Source organism: Leucoraja erinacea, chromosome 2 (assembly GCF_028641065.1).
Source record: "Leucoraja erinacea ecotype New England chromosome 2, Leri_hhj_1, whole genome shotgun sequence".
Taxonomy (NCBI): Eukaryota; Metazoa; Chordata; class Chondrichthyes; order Rajiformes; family Rajidae; genus Leucoraja; species Leucoraja erinaceus.
In genome coordinates, this window is record NC_073378.1 from 53,497,791 (window position 1) to 53,517,922 (window position 20,132).

The following is a 20,132-nucleotide window of genomic DNA, read 5'->3' on the forward strand; positions in this document are numbered from 1 at the left end:
GACGATGACAACGAGGTCAACATTTGTAAAAAGATGGACACGAAAAGAAGAAGAAGCTGAGTAGGATGAAGGAAAGTCCCACAGCATTTTATATATACATTGAAAACAAGAGGGTAGCTAGGTAAAGCATAGGGCAACTCAAGGACAAAGGAGGGACTTTATGCCTGGAGCCAGAGGAAATGGGAAAGGAACCAAATGAGCACTTTGCATTGGCTTTCAGCTGGAAGGACACGGATGAAGGAGAGATCAGGGGTATATTGATATTCTAGGTACGTTGATATGAAGAAACGGGCAGTAGTTTCTTAAGTAGTGCAGTGGTAGAGTTGCTGTCTTCCAATGCTAGAGACCCAGGTTTGATCCTGACTACGGATGCTGTCTGTATGGTGTTTGTACGTTCCCCCTGTGACCACGTGGGTTTCTCAGGGTGCTCGGTTTCCACCCATATTCGAAGGACATGCAAGTTTGTAGGTTACTTGACTTGTGTAACTGTAAATTAATTGTCCCTAGTGTGCAGGATGGTGTTAGTGTACAGGGTGATTGCTGGTCGCCGAGGACTCGGTGGGCTGAAGGGCCAGTTTTCGCGCTGTATCTCTAAATTCTAAAGATGGGGTGATGGGTATTTTGAGAACATTACGGTGAGTGATCTTCCACGGCCTGATGGATCTATCTCAGGCTATTGAGGGAGTCAAAAGAATAAATCACTGGAACTTTGACACACACATTTGTATCCTCTCGAGCCACTGTGGACTGGAGAATAGTAAATTCTGTTCCTTTGTTAAAAAAACACCAGGGATAATCTTGCCAATTTAGGCTGATACAGTGCCCTCCATAATGTTTGTTTGCCTCTGTACTCCACAAGGTGGTTAAAGTGCACATTGTCAAATATTAAAAACGGCCATTTTTACAGATTTTGATTTCAACATGTACAAATTACAGCAGTGTTTATACATAGTCCCCTCATTTCAGGGCACAAGGAATATTTGGGACACTGCAATGTAATGTAAATGAAAGTAGCCATGTTTAGTATTATGTTGCATATCCTTTGCATGCAATGACTGCTTGAAGTCTGCGATTCATGGGCATCACCAGTTGCTGGGTGTCTTCTCTCAGAGGGCCCCTCTGCCCCTTCCTCTCTCTCTCTCCCTCTCTCTCGCTCTTGTACGCCCCCCTCCACTCACCTTATCCTGAGACCCCTCCTCTCCATCCCGCACTGATCCCCATCACTGCCTCTATTCAGTCCTCACTGACATCCCCAGTGCTCCCCTCCTCATCTACTCCCACATCTATTCATCCTGCACTGATCTCCCTATCCACCTCGCATTGATTCTCCTGCCACTCCCCATCAATCCTACACTGGTCCCCCAATTCATCCTGTACTGACCCCCCTTCCCATCCACCCCTTCATCCTGCACTGCTCCCCCCCATCCATCCTGCACAGATCCCCCCATTCAACCCCACTGTCATCCCCCGCGATCTCCCCTCACAATTTTACCTACTCCAACCAACACGCACTAATTCCCCTGCCTCAATCCATCCAATCCGCACCGATTGCTTTTTTCAACCCCCCCCCCACCATCTATCCATCCTGCACTGATTCATACCTCCCCCCCCCATCCCGACCCTATTGTGCTGGAAATGTTTTCAGAGCTAACATTGACTATGTTTGATAACGGAATGCAATCAAATATGTTTTAATTCCCAATGTTATTATTTGTTTTAATCCATAAAGATGGATTAATTAATTTGTGAACACGTGAACCATTAAAACCGCAGTGTTTGATTGTCACTGCTACCCGTTGACACGTTATTACAGAATTTATTTTAATGGCAAATCAATGCTCTTAATATGGAGTATCAGTACTGTAGTTATCTGATGAGCAACATTCACAACTATACGTTGGATTTAACCAGGTTTTACTTCTACAGTCAGTCATATACATCACAAATTTGGTCAGGAGATATTTCAGTTGAAATTCTAACGTTAATTCTGAAGTGACAATGATGGAAATTCTTTTTTAAAATTGTTGCTTACAAACTGGGTATCTTCATTGCTGTTCACAACACATACATCTAATCTGAATGTCCGGTAATGCGGCGTCTTGACACCTTTGAATATATTACCAAAAGAACATTTGCTGCATTTATATCCTTTGGCTAATCTCTTGTTAGTGTAATGTTTAACCTGTCAGATGGATATAGTCAGTTTTAACAGCTATTATCATAAAATGCCTTTAGAAAATTCCTTGCAACCTGTATATTTTGTTGTGGATGAATTATGTGGGAAGCGAGAGTGTTTCTGTACCAATAGCAATAACGACCCATGCTATGGCCATGTCATGATAATTTTCAGTCCTTCACAGAAAACATTCTTGCATCAATCTGTAGTGAGCATGGTTAAGCATATTTGTTATCAAGGTCCAGGATTTATTGACACAGGTTGATCATACGCTGAATAATCCAACCACATTTTTGTTTGGAAGTGGAAAGAAATAATAAAAATTGCATTAATAGCAATGTGTAAAAAGAGTTGAGATACTGTATTATAATTTTGCTGCATGTCAGTGTGGTATATATCATGCCTTGATTGGTGAATATGTTAGTTTGTGACTTTATTTGAAGCAGAAATAATATGTGAATGCTTCATTGAGCATAATTCCAACTGGTAACTACGCACTTCGTCCGAGCATGACTCATGCAAGCCATCTTAAATAACCACCTAAATTGTCATTTGGCAACCTAAAAAGCTGCCAAGGTTGCCCAGCTGGCAACAAGGTAAAAATGTTAAGCGAGAGCCCTGTTATGCCTTATGATCTTGAGCTTTAGATACAGTAGCACAGAGGTAGAGTTGTTGTTTTACAGCGCCAAAGACCCGGGTTCAATCCTGACTATGGATGCTGTCCGTACAAAGTTTGTACGTTTCACTGTGATCACATGGGTTTTCTCCAGGTGCTCTAGTTTCATCCCGCATCCCAAAGACGTTCTGGTTTGTAGTTTAATTGGCTTCTGTAAATTGCCCGTAGGGTGTAGGGTGTGTAACTAGGATAACATGGAACTAGTGTATATTCGATTGTTGGTTGGTGCGGGCTCGATGGACCCGTTTCCATGCTGTATCTCCAAACTAAAATTAAACTTGAGGAGATGGCAACGATGATTGGTGAGGGTAGTGCAGTGGGTGTTGTATGAATGGATTTTAATAAAACTTCCAACAAAGTCCCTTGGCCGATCCAGGGACATGGGATCCACAGTGACTTGGTACATTGGATCCAAAATTGACTTGACCCTGGATGACAGAGGTAGTGATAGAGGAATGTTAAATCACTGGGACCTTTTGTGATAAGGCACGTGCCGTGAGTAATTACTCAGGGTAGGCAGTCACTCGGCTTTTAAAAAAAAAATTAAACCGTGCATGCACAGATTGTTCCCTTAGTAAAAATAAGTACATCTACTCTAAGTACCTACAATAATCCAACCTCCGTAACCCTCTAAGATAGAGAATTCCAAAGAGGTTCCAATGCATGGAATTTTTTAAATACCCGTCTTGTTATCCTGCATCAATGTCCCCTTGCTTGGCACACTCCTGCCAGTGGCAACCTCTCAAAGTCTGCCATGTTGTGTCCCCTTAGATCCTATATGTTTCAAAAAAAACATTCCTTGTTCTACTAAATTCTAAAGAATACAGACCCAATGTCTTTAGCAGTTCGTGATATAACCCATGAATTAGTCTGACGCATTTCTTTTTGTCTCCAATGCAAATATATCCTTCACTACATAAGAGGGCCAAAACTGTGCACAATATATCAGCTGTGCACTAGTAACTACATTCTCTATTTCTAAGCTCCAACCCCCCTTACAGCAAGGTCAATCTGTCACTTGCCTTCTTAAAAACTTGCTGCAGCTGCGTTTGTGTGATTTATGCACAGAAACACCTAGTTCCCTCCATGGGGAGACGGTGGTGAACTACCATTGGATGAGAACATACATGGAAATATTAGCAAGTTTGCAGATGATACAAAAGTAGTTGTTTTTGCCCATAGTGGCGATGGTTGTGAAAAATTGCAGCAGGATCTTGATCAGTTGGCCAGGTGGGCTGATGTAATTTAATACAGAGAAATGTGAAGTGTTTCATTTTGGGAAGCCTAAAGGGCCTGTCCCACTTTCACGACCTAATTCACGACCTCTGCCGAGTTTGCCCTTGACTTATACTTGCAGCATGGTCGTCACGAGGTCGTAGGTAGGTCCTAGGTAGGTTGTGATGCATGTCGTAGGTACTCGTGGCATCAAGTAGGTCGGGGGCGTTTTTCTAGCCTGATGAAAAATGTCCACGAATAAAAAAGGTTGTGAATTAGGTTGTAAAAATGGCATAGGCTCTTAACATGGGCAGGATCTACACAGTGAAAGGTATGGCTCTGGGTAGTGTTGTACAGCAGAGGGATCTAGGAGTGCAGGTGCATGTTTCCTTGAAGGTGGAGTCGCCAGTCGATCGGGTGGTCTAAAAGGCTTCTAGCACATTGGCCTTCATTAGTCAGAGTATTGAGTATAGCAGTTGTGAGGTCATGTTGCAGTTGTATAAGGCGTTGGTGAGGCCGCATTTAGAGTATTGTGTTCAGTTCTGGGCACCATGTTATAGGAAAGATGATGTCAAGCTGGAAAAGGTACAGAGAATATTTACGAGGATGTTGCCAGGACCAGAGGATCTGAGCTATATGGAGAAGCTGAGTTGGCTGGGACTCTATTGCTTGGAGCACAGGAGGATGGGGGATGATCTTATAGAGGTGTATAAAATCGTAAGAGGAATAGATCAGGTAGACGCACAGAGTCTCTTGCCCAGAGTAGGTGAATCGAGGACCAGAGGACATAGGTTCAAGGTGAAGGGGAAATGATTTAATAGGAATCTGAAGTAACTTTTTCACACAAAGGGTGGTGGATGCATGAAACGAGCTGTCAGAGGTGTTCGAGGCAGGGACTATCCCAGCGTTTAAGAAACAGTTAACCAGGTACATGGACAGGACAGGTTTGGAGTGATATCGGCCAAACGCAAGCAGGTGGGACAAGAGTAGCCGGGACATGTTAGCCAGTGTGGGCAAGTTGGGCCGAAGGGCCTGTTTCCACGCTGTATGACTCTATGACCATCTCAAACCCCTGTCTTTCAGGTGGAAGTATCCCACATTGTTATTGCAAAAAGTGTTACTGGACTAGACCCAGGAATGATGAAGAAATATTGACAGAACATAGAAAAGCACAGTACAGGAAGAGGCCCTTCAGCCAAAAATGTCTGTGCCGAATGTGATGCCCAGATAAACTAATCTCATGTGCCTGCACATGATCAGTATGCCTCCATATCCATTAACCTATCTAACAGCCACTTAAATACCACTATCATTTCTGCATTATAAATCAGGATGTTTTTGAGATGTGACATCTGCTTGCTGTCATTTCTCCTTGGTAGTAGAGGTCATAGATTTGAGAAGAATTATTACAATAGTTTTGGGAAGTTACTCTGTGCCTTCTGTGGATGAATGCAAGTCTGTGGCACTGCAGCAGAGATGCTGTCTGGTCCCCCAACCTTTACTGCAGTATATCATCCGGACCTAATGAAAGAAATTGAAGCCAGCAGGTGTGACAGTGGGTTCCTCAGTTGAAATTCGAAGATGCATCATGCACTCAGCACTGCGAGATGAAGATGATTTCATGTCCTTCAGCGAATCTTTCGCACTTTACACAGGATTTCGCTATTGAGGATGGGGATTCTGTTCAGATTTTCTCTTGCAATTAACAAGGTGAACGGGGAACAGTCTAAAGGAAAAGTGCAGGGCAAGTTTTTTTTTTACACAGATAGTGGTGGGTACCTGGGACACGCTGCTAAGACTGGTGGTGGAGGCAGATAAAATAGGGCTTCATCAGTGTGCAGGGATATAATTGTGCTGATGTTTAAAGCCCATGGTGCTAGCTGGTTGTTGTTAACAGATGTATACCAAGCTTTTCTATTTTTAAATTTCAGATGTTCAGCAATTGTGGTTTTGATTATTCCCGAGGTGATTGCAGATACATCGCTCTAGAACTTAAATCATGATAATTGCAGGCACTTGAACAAACTCTGTACATGACAATGACAACACAACACCACTTCACTCCCAAAATACAGGTTAAGCTTATATTTACTTGGCACTGATGACACATTTGAAATTTAAATTTCGCAGCTTTAGATCGCCCCACCCAAAATCAGTTTGCTTTTTTTATGGACCTTGGGTGGTGCAAAGTGTCCAGAGGTTTCCGTTCAGGTTTCCTAAGTCAAAGCAATCAAATCAGACGATCGAGTTTTATAGCAAAAATTACTACCTGCAAGGCTCATTTGAAGTTTGCACAGTTCATGCCCCTGTCACCTACTTAGCCTTTCAACTTCAAGCCTGAACAAGAAACCTCTGCAGAGTAAATGTCTTTTGCAAGCCCCAGCACCCAAGGTTTCCGTAAGCGGTTCAACTTCCAAAGCACCCCAGAGGTTTTTTGTCAGTCCTCCCCAGCTGCCTTTCAACTTCCACTACCTGCAGTAAACAACTCCGCCAAAGCACCAAGCCCCCTCCGTAAGGAGTGCCACAACTTCAAGCCAAAACATTTCAATTTGGGTAATGTCATCGCAAAGTCAAGTATGAGTACAACAAAATGCAGTTTTTCCGTTCGTAGTAGTTTCCTAAAGTAGAAAAAAAATAGCAAAGCACATCAATGCATCAGACGTCATAGGAACCTTGTTTTATTGCAATATTTTAACCCTTCCAAAGAAACCTTGACAAAGAGGCTCATTTGCAGTAATTAGTGCCTTTCAACTTCTGAAGCCATAGCACCCAAGCTACCACTTGCAGTAAGTAGTGCCTTTCAACTTCAAAGCAAAGCTCCCAAGCCACCATTTGCAGTTAGTGCCTTCAACTTCAAGCCAATGCGCCTGGCACCACTTGCAGTAAGTAGTGCCTTTCAACTTCAAGCCAAAGCTCCCAAGCAGTAAGTAGTGCCTTTCAACTTCAAGCCAAAGCACCCAAGCCACCATTTGCAGTAAGTAGTGCCCTTCAACTTCAAGCCAAAGCACCCAAGCCCCCATTTGCAGTAAGTAGTGCCTTTCAACTTCAAGCCAAATCTCCCAAGCCACCATTTGCAATAAGTAGTGCCTTTCAACTTAAAGCCAAAGCACCCAAGCCACCATTTGCAGTAAGTAGTGCTTCAACTTCAAGCCAAAGCTCCCAAGCCACCACTTGCAGTAAGTAGTGCCTTTTAACTTCATGCCACCATTTGCAGTAAGTAGTGCCTTTCAACTTAATGCCAAAGCACCCAAGCCACAATTTGCAGTAAGTAATGCCTTTCAACTTCAAGCCATAGCACCCAAGCCACCATTTGCAGTAAGTAGTGCCTTCAACTTCAAGCCAAAGCGCCTGGCACCATTTGCAGTAAGTAGTACCTTTTAACTTCATGCCAATGCACCCAAGCCACCATTTGCAGTAAGTAACTGCTTCTACTTCAAGCCAGCCACCATTTTCAGTAAGTCGTACCTTTCAACTTCAAGCCAAAGCACCCAAGCCACCATTTGCAGTAAGTAGTGCCTTTCAACTTCAAGCCAAAGCACCCAAACAACCATTTGCAGGCAGTACCTTTTTACTTCAAACAAACCATATTTTCATTTTCAAACCACATTAAGGGGACTCACAGTTGTGAAGACATTTGTTCAATGTTATTCAGAGCTCAGAGAGACCTGACCCTTGGCTTCATCCATCTTGCAGAGACTGAGTGAGGCACACCACTTCCTGGTTTTATAGTCCCTCCCCCTCCCTCCAGCAGGGGCAGCAGAGAGAATGGTAAATTTTTTAAAAAACATTAATATCTCTCTGATTTGTCATCGATGGGAAAAATCCTCCAGTCCCTTAAGGCGGAGGGGGGCTCTGAGCGAGGTGGCCAAAAATGACGTCCGTAGGTGGCGGCGTTCTGTCGGAAATCACAGCACAGTGGGCCAAAAGCGGTCAAGATCAGAGTTTTAGTAATATAGATAGATTATAAAGGATGTTACGGAGTTATTAAAAGTTCTCGATAAAATAGGCTGGTCAGCATGGTTTTTTGAAGGGGAGGCCTTGCTTGGAATTTGCTGGAATTCTTTAAAGAAATTAATAGCAGGACAGACAAAGTGAAGTCAGTAGATGTTGTTTACTTAGATTTTCAGAAAGCCTTTGATAAGGTGCCACACGTGAGGCTGTTAAGGAAGATGAGAGCCTGCAGTATCAAACGGCAAATACTAGTATGGATAGTAGATTGGCTGGATGGCAGAAGACAATGAGTGGCAATAAAGGGGCCTTTATCTGGTTGTCTGCCAGCGACTAGCGGAGTTCCGTAGGGGGTCACTACTCTTCACGTTTATTAATGATTTGGACGAGGGGACTGAAGGCTTTGTGGTCAAGTTTGTGGATGATACCAAAATAGGTGGAGGAGCAGGTAGTGTAGAGAAAGCAGGGACTCTGCAGAACAGGTTGGGAGAATGGGCAGAGAAATGGCAGATGGCATATAGTGTAGCAAATTGTCAAGTCAAACATTTTGGTAGTAGGAATAAAAGCGTAGACTATTTTCTAAATGGGGAGAGAATCCAGAAATCAGAGGTGCAAAGGGACTTGGGAGTGCTGGTGCAGGATTCCCGAAAAGTTAATCTGCAAGTCGAATCAGTAGTAAAGAAAGCAAACTCAATGCTAGCATTTATTTCATGAGGGCTTGTATACAAAAACAGGGAAGGCCACATTTGGAATATTGTGAGCAATTTGGGCACCGTACCTGAGGAAGGATGAGCTGGCTCCAGAGAGGGTCCAGAGGAGGTTTACAGGAAATATCCCAGGAATGAGTAGATTAGCCAATGATGAGCGTTTGTCGGCACTGGGCCTGTACTCGCTGGAGTTTAGAAAAGGGGGGACCTCATTAAAACATACACAATAGTGAAACGCTTGAATAGAGTGGATGTGGAGAGGATGTTTCCACTAGTGGGAGAGTCTAGAACTAGATGCCATAGCCTCAGAATTAAAGGATGTTCTTTTAGGAAGGAGATGAGGAGAAATGTATTTAGTCACCGGGTGGAATTCTTTGCCACAGAAGGCTGTGGAGGCCATGTCAGTGGATATTTTAAGGCAGCGATAGATACAGGTGTCAGAGGTTATGGGGAGAAGGCAGGAGAATGTAGCTACGAGGGGGAGGTAGATCAGCCATGATTGAATGGCAGAGTAGACTTGATGGGCCGAATGGCCTAACTCTACTCCCGTCACATTATTCTGTACCTCATTCCTTTCGTTCCAGCATTTCTTTCCCCGCTACATTCACCTCCTTCAGACAAAGCATCTGGCAGGAACACATTTTTTACCAGTCTGTGTCATTCACTTTGTCCTGGTCTAAATCTACATCAGACATTCATATTCAATTTCCCCATCCACTCCCCCCCTGTTTGCAGCTTAAAGCGCCACAGTTTTCTACATTTTAATCCTAACGAATGGCCATCAACATGAACGGATAACGATTCTGCTGACTATACACTGCATGCTGCCTGGCTTGCTGAATGTTTCCAGCTTTTTTGTGTTTTTCAGATTTACAGCATCTGCAGCTTTTGCTACTCCACTTTAACATCTTCCTCCAGCTAAATTCATTGAAATGAATGCAAGACAGTTTCATGCTCCACGGTCAGTCCTTAATCTGAATGCACCTGAACAGAAAACCAATAATAGGGTAATGATGAGCATCAATCTGAATGCAACAGTGTGCAAAGCTAATAACTTAGCAACAATCAGCGTGCACTATCTTAAGTTGAAGACATCAATCTTTCTGCCCATCAATTCTACACCGGGGTGCACCCAAAGTAAATTCTATCCTTCCTTGAAGTCTTAAAACTTAACCCTTTTGTTACAGTATTTCAAATGTTTCCTTGTCCTCTCATTTTAATAAGCTGCAATGGGATGGTGCAGTGGTGCAGCTGTTTGACCCGCTGCCTCACAGCACCAGGGGCCTTGGTTCAATCCAGACCTTGGGTGCTGTTTATGTGAAGTTTGCATGTCCTCCCTGTGACTGAGTGGGTTTATTTACTTTAGACTTGAGATACAGCGTGGAAACAGACCCTTTTGCCCACCGAGTCCACACCAACCAACAATCACCCCCTACACCAGCACCATCCTACACAATAGGGACAATTTGCAATTTACAGAAGCCAATTAACCTACAAACCTGTACGTCTTTCGAGGACACCCGCAGAAAACCGACGCGGTCACAGGGAGAATGTACAAACTCCATACAGAAGGCACCCTTAGTCAGGATTGAACCTGGGTCTCTGGTGCTGTAAGGCAGCAGTTCTACTGCTGTGGCACTTGCTTCAGTTATCTCCACATCCCAAAGACATGAGAGATTGTAGGTTTATTATGGGCCTGTCCCACTTGGGCAACCTAAGCTACGAGTTTAGAAGCATTTGCCCTGGACTCAAACTCGCAGCATGGTCGACACGAGGTCCTAGGAGGTCTATGATGTGTCTGGAACTCTCCTTCATGCTCGAGGGAGGTTCCCGAATACTCGTGGTCTCAGCTAGGTCGCGGAAACATTTTCAGGATATTGAAACATTTTCTGCGAGTAAAATTTGGTCGGCATGGGTCTTTTTCACTCATGGTGCAGTGGAGTGGGGTCGCTATTTACTTAGTCGTCTTTCTTACAGTTTGGTTTTCTTCCCCACCAATTGTTCAAGCGCTTTTGATTGCAACATGCGCCTTAATTTAGTTCAACAAAGAAACTGACAAGTTACTAAAGAACTTGGAGGTTGAAGGCACTCTTCTGGACTCGCGGATTAGGTCGCCCAAATGGGACAGGCCCTTTAGCCTCTGTAAATTTGCCCTATAAATTGCCACAGATGTGTAGGGAATGGATGCGAAAATGGGATAACATAGTGGGAACGGGTCATCGGTGGTCAGCATGGATGCGATGGGCCAAAGGGTCTGTCCAACTTGCATATTTCAACCACATATCAATCTTGAGTCAGGTTAGGTGTATACTTCGACAAAATGTTTGTTTTTCAATACGAGTGAGCTGGGTTTCATCTTGGCGGCCCTACCCTGGTCATCTTGAGATGCATAATTTTAACGCCACAATCACCTCTTAGACATGTTAGTTTCACGGTTGATAGGCGGCATACCAATTAAGCTGAGTCAGAAAAAGCTGAACCAATTTACTTCCCTTCGCTGATAGATATAACGTCAACAACACTATAAATATTAACACAGTGGGCTAACTTACTGGCTTTTTACTGGTTTCAAATTACTTGTGCAAAGTCTTGCAAAGCAGTAACTTATTCCTGCTGAACTATTTACTGCCCAGAAAAATATTCAAGATTGGCCTCCTGACCTGAAGTTCTGATCTTGAAATGGTGAAGTCATCTGGAGACCGAGGAAATTCAGCTGGTCTCCAATGACGCTTACAAACTTCCATAGATGCACTGTGAAAAGCATACCGTCAGGCTGCAGCACAGCTTGATTTGTGAACACCTCTGCCCAAGACTGCTAGAAATGTCAGAGTGTCGTGAATGTAGCCCAGTCCATCACGCAGACCAAACTCCCCACCATCGACTCCATCTACACCACGCTGGCTAGGGAAAGCAGCCAACATAGTTAAAGACTTTTCCCTCCTTGTTCATTCCTCTTTCTTCCTGCTCCTATCAGGCAGGAGATAGAGAAGCTTGAAAGCATGCATTACCAAACTCAGGAACAGCTTCTTATCTTCTGCTTTCAGGCTTCTGAACTGTCCTTCGTTAAGTTAGGGTACTGTCCGATTCACCTCGACCCTATTGCAGACATTGGACTCTTTCTCTGGAAGTGTTAAATTACAATGCTGAGAATTATATTCTGCACACTGTACCTTTTTTGTCACTACCTCTTTTACATGAATTTGGCTTCTTCTTGCGAATGAAAGATAAACCAAAGGAATAGTTAGATCTTAAGCTGGATGTTGAGCAGCCAAGTTGTTGTCTCTGCGTGAATGTCTGCCAGGTCCTGAGCTCCATTTGGTGGGTGGGAGAGCGGTCACCCAGAGATGACATGTTTGGCCGTCTGGTGTTCTGTTCCACATTCACAGTCTGGCGAATGAATTTGGCTTAATTGTATTTATGTATTGTATTATCTGCTTTGACTCAACAGCACACAAAACAAAGCTTTTCACAGACAGAATGAGGAAAGGTTACAACCCAAAAGGTTACCTATCCATGTTCTCCAGGGATTCTGCCTGACCCAATGAGTTACTCCAGCATTTTATGGGGGTCTTTCCTTTTCACTGAACCTTGCTATGTGACAATAGTAAATCTAAATCCAGATCAGCAACATAATGAACAGGTAATTACATTAAGTAATAACAAGGAACTGCAGATGATGGTTTATACCAAAGATGGACACAAAATGCTGTCTGAATAGACAATAGAGTCTGAAAAAACACAAAATCGAGTTTGAGGAAGATCTCAACCCGAAATATCATCTCTCCATTTTTCCAGAGATGCTGCCTAACCCGCCAAGGTACTCCAGCACTTTGTTTCTGTCTTGCATCTTTCTGTGCTGAAATCAACTTTGCACACAATGTTCATTTTACCTTGTTACTTTTATTTGCTACAATGTTTGAGATGATCCCATATCAGTTTCAGAAATTTCAGAAGCTCATTGGAAGAGGAGGAAACGCACGATGCTGACTGAGGTACTTGAACTGCAGACTGCACTAACATTATGTAATAGTCGACACTGTAATGATTTCAAAGGGGATTGCTGCAACCAGATTTAGGAGAAAATGTAAAAGCGATGTTATTGATTTAAAACAAGGTTGCTTTCATCGCACCATAGAAAGCATATTAGCAGGTTGTATCACCGCTTGATTTAAGAAAAGGTCTGCCAAGGACCGCAAGAAATTTCAGGGTTCTCGATGTAGCTCAGTCCACCAGACAAACCAGCCTCCCCACCATCCACTCCACTTATACTTCACACTGCCTTGGGAAAGTAGCCAACGTCATCAAGGACCGTTTTCACCCTAGTCATTCCCTCCTCTCCCCTCTCTTGTCGGGCAGAAGATACAAAAGCTTAAAGGCACGAACTAACAGACTCGGGAACAGATTTGTCCACTGTTATCAGACTATCCTCCCATAAGCTAGAGTGCAGTCCCAATCTTCCAATCTACCTCATTGCGATCATTATACTTTTTCACTGGATCTATACGGCTACAATGCTGTAAACTATATTCTGTGCCCTGGTATTTTTCTCTTTGTACTACCTGTTCTGTAAGGATTGATTATACGTACGTATAATATGATCGGATTTCATTGCAAACAAAAGCTTTTCACTGCACTTGAATACACATGACAATAATAAATCAATATCAATAATTGTTTAATAGAATCACAGAACGCTTACAGCACTCAAAGTGAGTATTCTTCTGAACAAGTCTGTCCTGATCACTCACATTGTCTGCACTCTCACCGCAGAGCACATTTACGACTCAACAGCAGACTTTGCCTTCACCCAGATGTTTCAGGGTCAGTACCTGACACAGTGCAGCTGCCCACTGTACCACACAGCTGGTCTCCTCAGGTGCACTGGGCCAGGCGGAGGGGCTCTCCACATGTGGCCAGGTGAGCATGAAAGGCTGTGAGTTTCAAGTCTCTGCTCGTTAATAACATAATTATTTGAAGCAACAGTCCGCAGTAATGCATAATTAAAATACATCTACCTGCTCAGGGTAAGATTTCAAGTATTAATAGTTTGATTCATGAGGTGCAATGAGAGGTTACTTACAATGGAAATCAATGGAAATGGATACATACAGTCAGAGGGCACTTGATCTCTGCCCCAATCTGGATTATCGTTTTGATTACGTTTTGGAAAAGTATTGACTTTAGGTTCGCTGGAGAAAAGAGTCCCCAGATCACAATTGTTTCCCGGAAATATGAAGTAGTTGCAGGACAAGCGTCTCGTTTCTGAGAAGGATAGATTGAACGTCTTTTTGAATGACTATCAAACTGTACCAGTAATGTTAACAGCAACTAAATATTAACTTGTTTTATCCATTTCATAGCAATGTTGTTAATGTTTAATCAGCTGCTTAGCTGGTAAAATCAGCAAAGTAAACAACATTTATAATGATAGGTTTGTGTGCATATTACAAACATTTCAATAGCATCATTTATATGAAACTAAAATGTAAAGTGTGTTTGGGCAGCCTGAAGTGACAGTAATTTACTGCACTGATTTGTTGACAGTTCAGAAATAAATTGGCAAACTCACTCGATGAGCCCTTAATTATAAATTAGTAAAAAACAACACTTCAGCGCAATAACAAACTTTCCTCTCAGAATAGTATTAAATCATGCCATAGAGAAGATGAAGTACTAATTTGTATTTGCATTAAGCTACGACCGACTCTAGCAATTGAATGACAAAATTGGAGGCAGCACATTCCTCAATTTTAACAACGTGGCGAAATACAAACATTTTGAGATGTCAGCCTATATATAACCGCAGATCTTGAGGAGGTGCTGAACATAGATGGTTTCATGCTCATTATTCTGCATACCGATGACATGATAATAAATTTCCATATTTGAATCACTGAATGTTAAAAAGTTAAAAGACTTAGCTCCATCACTAAATTCCAATTTTAAGCACACCTGCAAAGGAGATAAGAGTGCACAAACTGTAATTGCAACCAAAGTAGTTGGGATTTGTGCCCAAACAATTCCATAAAAACATAGAAAATAGGTGCAGGAGTAGGCCATTCGGCCCTTCGAGCCTGCACCGCCATTCAATATGATCATGGCTGATCATCCATCTCAGCATCCCATACCTGCTTTCTCTCCATACCCCCTGATCCCTTTAGCCACAAGGGCCACATCTAACTCCCTCTTAAATATAGCCAATGAACTGGCCTCAACTACCTTCTGTGGTAGAGAATTCCACAGATTCACCACTCTCTGTGTAACATAGAAACATAGAAATTAGGTGCAGGAGTATGCCATTCGGCCCTTCGAGCCTGCACCGCCATTCAATATGATCATGGCTGATCATCCAACTCAGTATCCCGTACCTGCCTTCTCTCCATACCCTCTGATCCCCTTAGCCACAAGGGCCACATCTAACTCCCTCTTAAATATAGCCAATGAACTGGCCTCGACTACCCTCTGCGGCAGAGAGTTCCAGAGATTCACCACTCTCTGTGTGAAAAAAGTTCTTCTCATCTCGGTTTTAAAGGATTTTCCCCTTATCCTTAAGCTGTGACCCCTTGTCCTGGACTTCCCCAACATTGGGAGCAATCTTCCTGCATCTAGCCTGTCCAACCCCTTAAGATTTTTGTAAGTTTCTATAAGATCCCCTCTCAATCTCCTAAATTCTAGAGAGTATAAACCAAGTCTATCCAGTCTTTCTTCATAAGACAGTCCTGACATCCCAGGAATCAGTCTGGTGAACCTTCTCTGTACTCCCTCTATGGCAATAATGTCCTTCCTCAGATTTGGAAACCAAAACTGCACGCAATACTCCAGGTATGGTCTCACCAAGGCCCTGTACAACTGCAGTAGAACCTCCCTGCTGCTATACTCAAATCCTTTTGCTATGAAATGATGTGTAAAAAATGATTTTCTCATCTCGGTCCTAAAAGACTTCCCTCTTATCCTTAAACTGTGACGCCTAGTTCTGGATTTCCCCAACATCGGGAATAATGGGGAATAATCTTCCTGCATCTGTGGTAAACACTGTAGTAAACAAGCATGCAGCATCCAGCAACAAAAGATGCTTTCTTAACTGTGGAATCAGATTATCCACTCTTTGGCATCTCTCAAGTGAATCCATTAGAAGGCATAAAGGCATTAAGAAGCCAGCATAAATAGCATAAACTGTGGAGACAAAAGGGATAGTGAATGCTGAAATCTGGAGCAACAAACAATTTACATGAGGAACAGCAGATCAGGCAGCAGCTGCGGAGCAAAATGGACAGACGGCATTTCTGTGGGGCCTTTCATCTAGTCTAGAAGAAGTAGAGAGGAGAAAGCCAGTATAAAGAGGTGAAGGAAAGAGGGAAGGGAAGGTGTGGGGCAAAAGCTGGCAAACTACAGGTGAATTCAGGGGATGAAGGGTTAATTGGTAGGTGGAGTCAAGTGTGGGAGGGATTATTGGAAACAGAGAGTGGATGGCGATAGGTGGAGGCAAGAAAGGGCTGCAAATATTGCAATTAATAGGAAAGGAAAGTGAAGCAGCATAAGATAGATAGGATGGGAAGATGGGAACAGCCGGAGAAGGGGACCTAGTTCTCCAAGGACGCAGCCTGACTTGCTGAGGTACTCCAGCATTTTGTATTTTTCCTTGCCCTTAAGTCCCAAAGCTTATTTTCTCGGGACTGTACAGTGGCCAGTAAGATTGTAGGGGTCGCTGTCCCTGTGTTGCAGTCTTACTTGCTGGTCATCTCGTGATGTGTGTATGCGAGGACACTCTTCAGTGGAAACAAAATTAGTGATAAAACATATTCATCAAGTTTAGTTATGCGCATCAAATAGTCCCACTTTTACTTCCCCTTTATAATGCCCAGTATAGAAACATAGAAACATAGAAAATAGGTGCAGGTGTAGGCCATTCGGCGCTTCAAGCCTGCACCGCCATTCGACCATCCAACTCATCCTGCACCGCCATTCAATCTGATCATGGCTGATCATCCAACTCAGTATCCCGTACCTGCCTTCTCTCCATACCCCCTGATCCCTTTAGCCACAAGGGCCACATCTAACCCTCTTAAATATAGCCAATGAACTGGCCTCAACTACCCTCTGTGGCAGAGAGTTCCAGAGATTCACCACTTACTCCCCATCCCCCCACTTGTAACAAGGGCAGAGTCCCCCTTGTCCTCACCTTCCAGCCTACCAGCCGTCACATACAACAGATAATCCTCCAACATTCTTGCCACCTCCAACGGGATCCCATCACTGGCCACATCTTCCAATCTCCTCCCCTTTCGGCTTTCCGCAGAGATCGCTCCCTCCGTAACTCCCTGGTCAATTTGTCCCTTCACACCCAAACCACCCCCTCCCCTGATACTTTCCCTTGCAACCGCAGGAAATTCTACACTTGTCGCTTTACCTCCCCTCTTGACTCCATCCAAGGACCCAAGCAGTCTCTTCAGGTGCGGCAGAGGTTCGCCTGCACCTACTCCAACCTCATCTATTGCATCCACTGCTTGAGGTGTCAGCTGCTCTACATCGGTGAGACCATGCATTGGCTTGGCGATCGCTTCGCCCAACACTTCTGCTCAGTTCACAATAATCAACCTGATCTCCCGGTGGCTCAGCACTTCAACTCCCCCTCCCATTCTGAATCCGACCTTTCTGTCCTGGGCCTCCTCCATGGCCAGAGTGAGTCCCACCGTAAATTGGAGGACACCATCAATTGCTATTGAGCAACAAGAATCAGTAGTTCAGTAGTTAAATCAGTAGACAGTTGCCAGTAGTCTGGCCCAGTGAATCACCCACACTGGGGAGATAAAAAATTCTTGTGTTTTAAAAAAAAAAAAACATGCTGTTCTCAGTAATGATAATCACAAAGACACCAGACCTCTATAAAAGCCAGTGAAATCGACTGATGTTATATTATATTCCATAAATAAAAGCTGCAGCACCATTGTGCCTTCCAATTGTAGTTTCTGAAGAGTATGAGACAGAGATTGCAAGTAGAACTAATTAAATAACTCAAAGAGTTGTTTGGAAAAATATTCTGCTTTGGTTTTGCAACATATAATGATGCATGGACAAACCACCACTGGAAGCCACTGGGTGGCTTCCCTCCAAGTCGTGCACCATCTTGTCCTGAAATACTTGGCTCCACCTTCACTGTCACTGGGTCTAAATCATCGAACCTTCCTTAACAGCACTGTGAAAATACTTTCATGAAAAGGCCCGCAATGGTTCAACAAGGTAGCTTACAACCATATTATTAAACTTAATTAGGAATAGCTCAGATTATGAAAATTAATTTGAACTAAATATTTGTGTGGTTATTCAGTAATAATCTGAATCTTGTTCCTTTTTTCTGTTAGTGATGTACTGATCTGTATTTTCTTACCATGGCATTTAATCACTGCCAAAGCATTCACTAAAATGTACACATTTATGGAATAATCATCCATTTTCAAACATATTCATAATCTTGCACGTTAATTGGTAGCTCAAAAAAATAACCTTTTCCTAACAATGTGTAGTGCCAATCATGTTCTGTATTTAACAACAGGAGTGAAAATGACTCTTTCAAAGTGATAATTTGTCAACAGGGTAAAAGCAAAGTGCACTATGGCAGAATTACTAAACTTAATCTAGAATCAGAGAAAAAAACATTCTGAGTTCTCCCAAATGATTTCATTTAATTTTGCCTGAAAAAGTTGCGATACATGGTATTATTATTCATGATTTATTATTCATGTTATGAAGCTGCAACACATGCACAGCCTTTTATAGTTTCAGTTCCAGTTTAGTTTATTGTCACATGTACCGAGGTACAATGAAAAGCTTTTATTGCGTGCTATCTAGTCAGCAGAAATACAATACATGATTATATCAGAAGTATAATGCCACTACGTTATCATGGAGTATTTGCTATCAGACAATAAAGTCAACGTGATTACAGTATAAATTTTAGCTGCAGATGTACATTAAAAAAACTCCAAGATTTACAGCCACAGTTTGAAAACCACGTGAAACGTCAGGGACTATGAGGTAAAATTATCAAAAAAATTCAGGTTACAGAGAACATTTGATGTACAACTATAAAATGCTGAGTATTCACCACTTTTAAGTTCATTCTATGTTTAAGCAATCTCATGTTTTATTGTAAATGATCACATATGTATGTCATGATATGGCCTACAAATAATCTGACCGGAGAAGTGGCCCAATTACTTACATTATATAAAGCTAAGGATAAGCACACCGGCAATACTAACAACATTTGTCATACATGTTTTTGTCCAAACGCAGTAACTTTGTGCATGACCGCGCCTCAGTTTCAGGAAGGGTTTTCATAAATTGAAACTTAAAGACAGTGATATAACATTGTGCTCAACGTGAAGATTATTCTTGCCTAGAATTACAACTCTGCCACTTCAATGTGGTTAGCAGGAAAGGGAGCTGATATTTTTCTCTTCTCTCCAACATTCAATGGACCTCAGAAAAATATGATGCTTGGATTACTGAGCAAAACACAAAAAGTGCTCAGCGGATCTGGCAGCATCTAAGGAGGGAATAGACAGGCGATATTTCAGGCCGGGATCCTTCTTGAGAATCTGCTGTTTCTTATGTCTCTATTTTATTGCGTGCGTTACTGTTGCACTGTACATTTCTGACATGATCTGTTCAAACATCTCCAAGTATTGGTGAGTTAGATGTAATTTATTCCCATGGGCCAATAATAATTGGCATCAACTGGAAAACAGCACAAAACACATAGAACAATGGACAGATTTCATATTTGAATCACTCAGCGTGTTCCCTGTCCTTGGTATATCTGATGAAACATCAAAGGGAACGTGAAGCCTTAACATCCTATTTTTTCTGTTAATTCTGTTGGATCGCTGTCAGAGCACAATGATCCACAGTAAAGCATTCGCAAGAAGACAGTGTAGTTTTCTCCCAATTTTATTTACTGTGCATCATTGAATTGTCATAAAGGATGTCTCAATCAATTTGTTTCAAATCAAATATTCATTTGATTCTGAAAATAATACAAGCCGGCATCACTCACTAGTTAATTACATTGTGAATGCTTTGCATACTGCTAAATGTGAGTAAGTGCATCTACATTAAACAGATAAACGTTAGAAAATATATCAGTCCAAGTTTAATGGAATAATTTCAACAAATCCTAATGTAATAAGTCTATCAAATTATATGTATACTGACCATCTGCAATACCAATAAGCTCTTTCCTCGGGTACTGCTATGCATTTCCTCAGGAAATTCTGATACCCAGCGAGGAAAGTTAATTATTGCAGTTCAAATTTCAACATCAACACAAAATCCCAAATGCCCCTACTCCAATAGAATCATCAGTGCAAATAATTGCCCACCTACTGTTTGTATTATTAAAATATGCAAC

At 42.5% G+C, this 20,132-nt stretch overlaps 1 protein-coding gene across 5 annotated transcripts in view; it reads right to left on the bottom strand.

Moving 5' to 3' along the window:
• The window catches only part of tpk1 (thiamin pyrophosphokinase 1), a 349,575-nt gene that overhangs the window by 303,370 nt on the left and 26,073 nt on the right, over nucleotides 1–20,132 (bottom strand). The window contains exon 1 of one of the 5 annotated variants that reach the window (XM_055656961.1): nucleotides 13,803–14,137. The exons of the other annotated variants lie outside the window; for them this stretch is intronic. The gene's annotated coding sequence lies outside the window, so the exon portion shown is untranslated. Of the gene's footprint in view, nucleotides 1–13,802; nucleotides 14,138–20,132 lie in introns of those variants that run through there. 5 annotated transcript variants of the gene reach the window in all.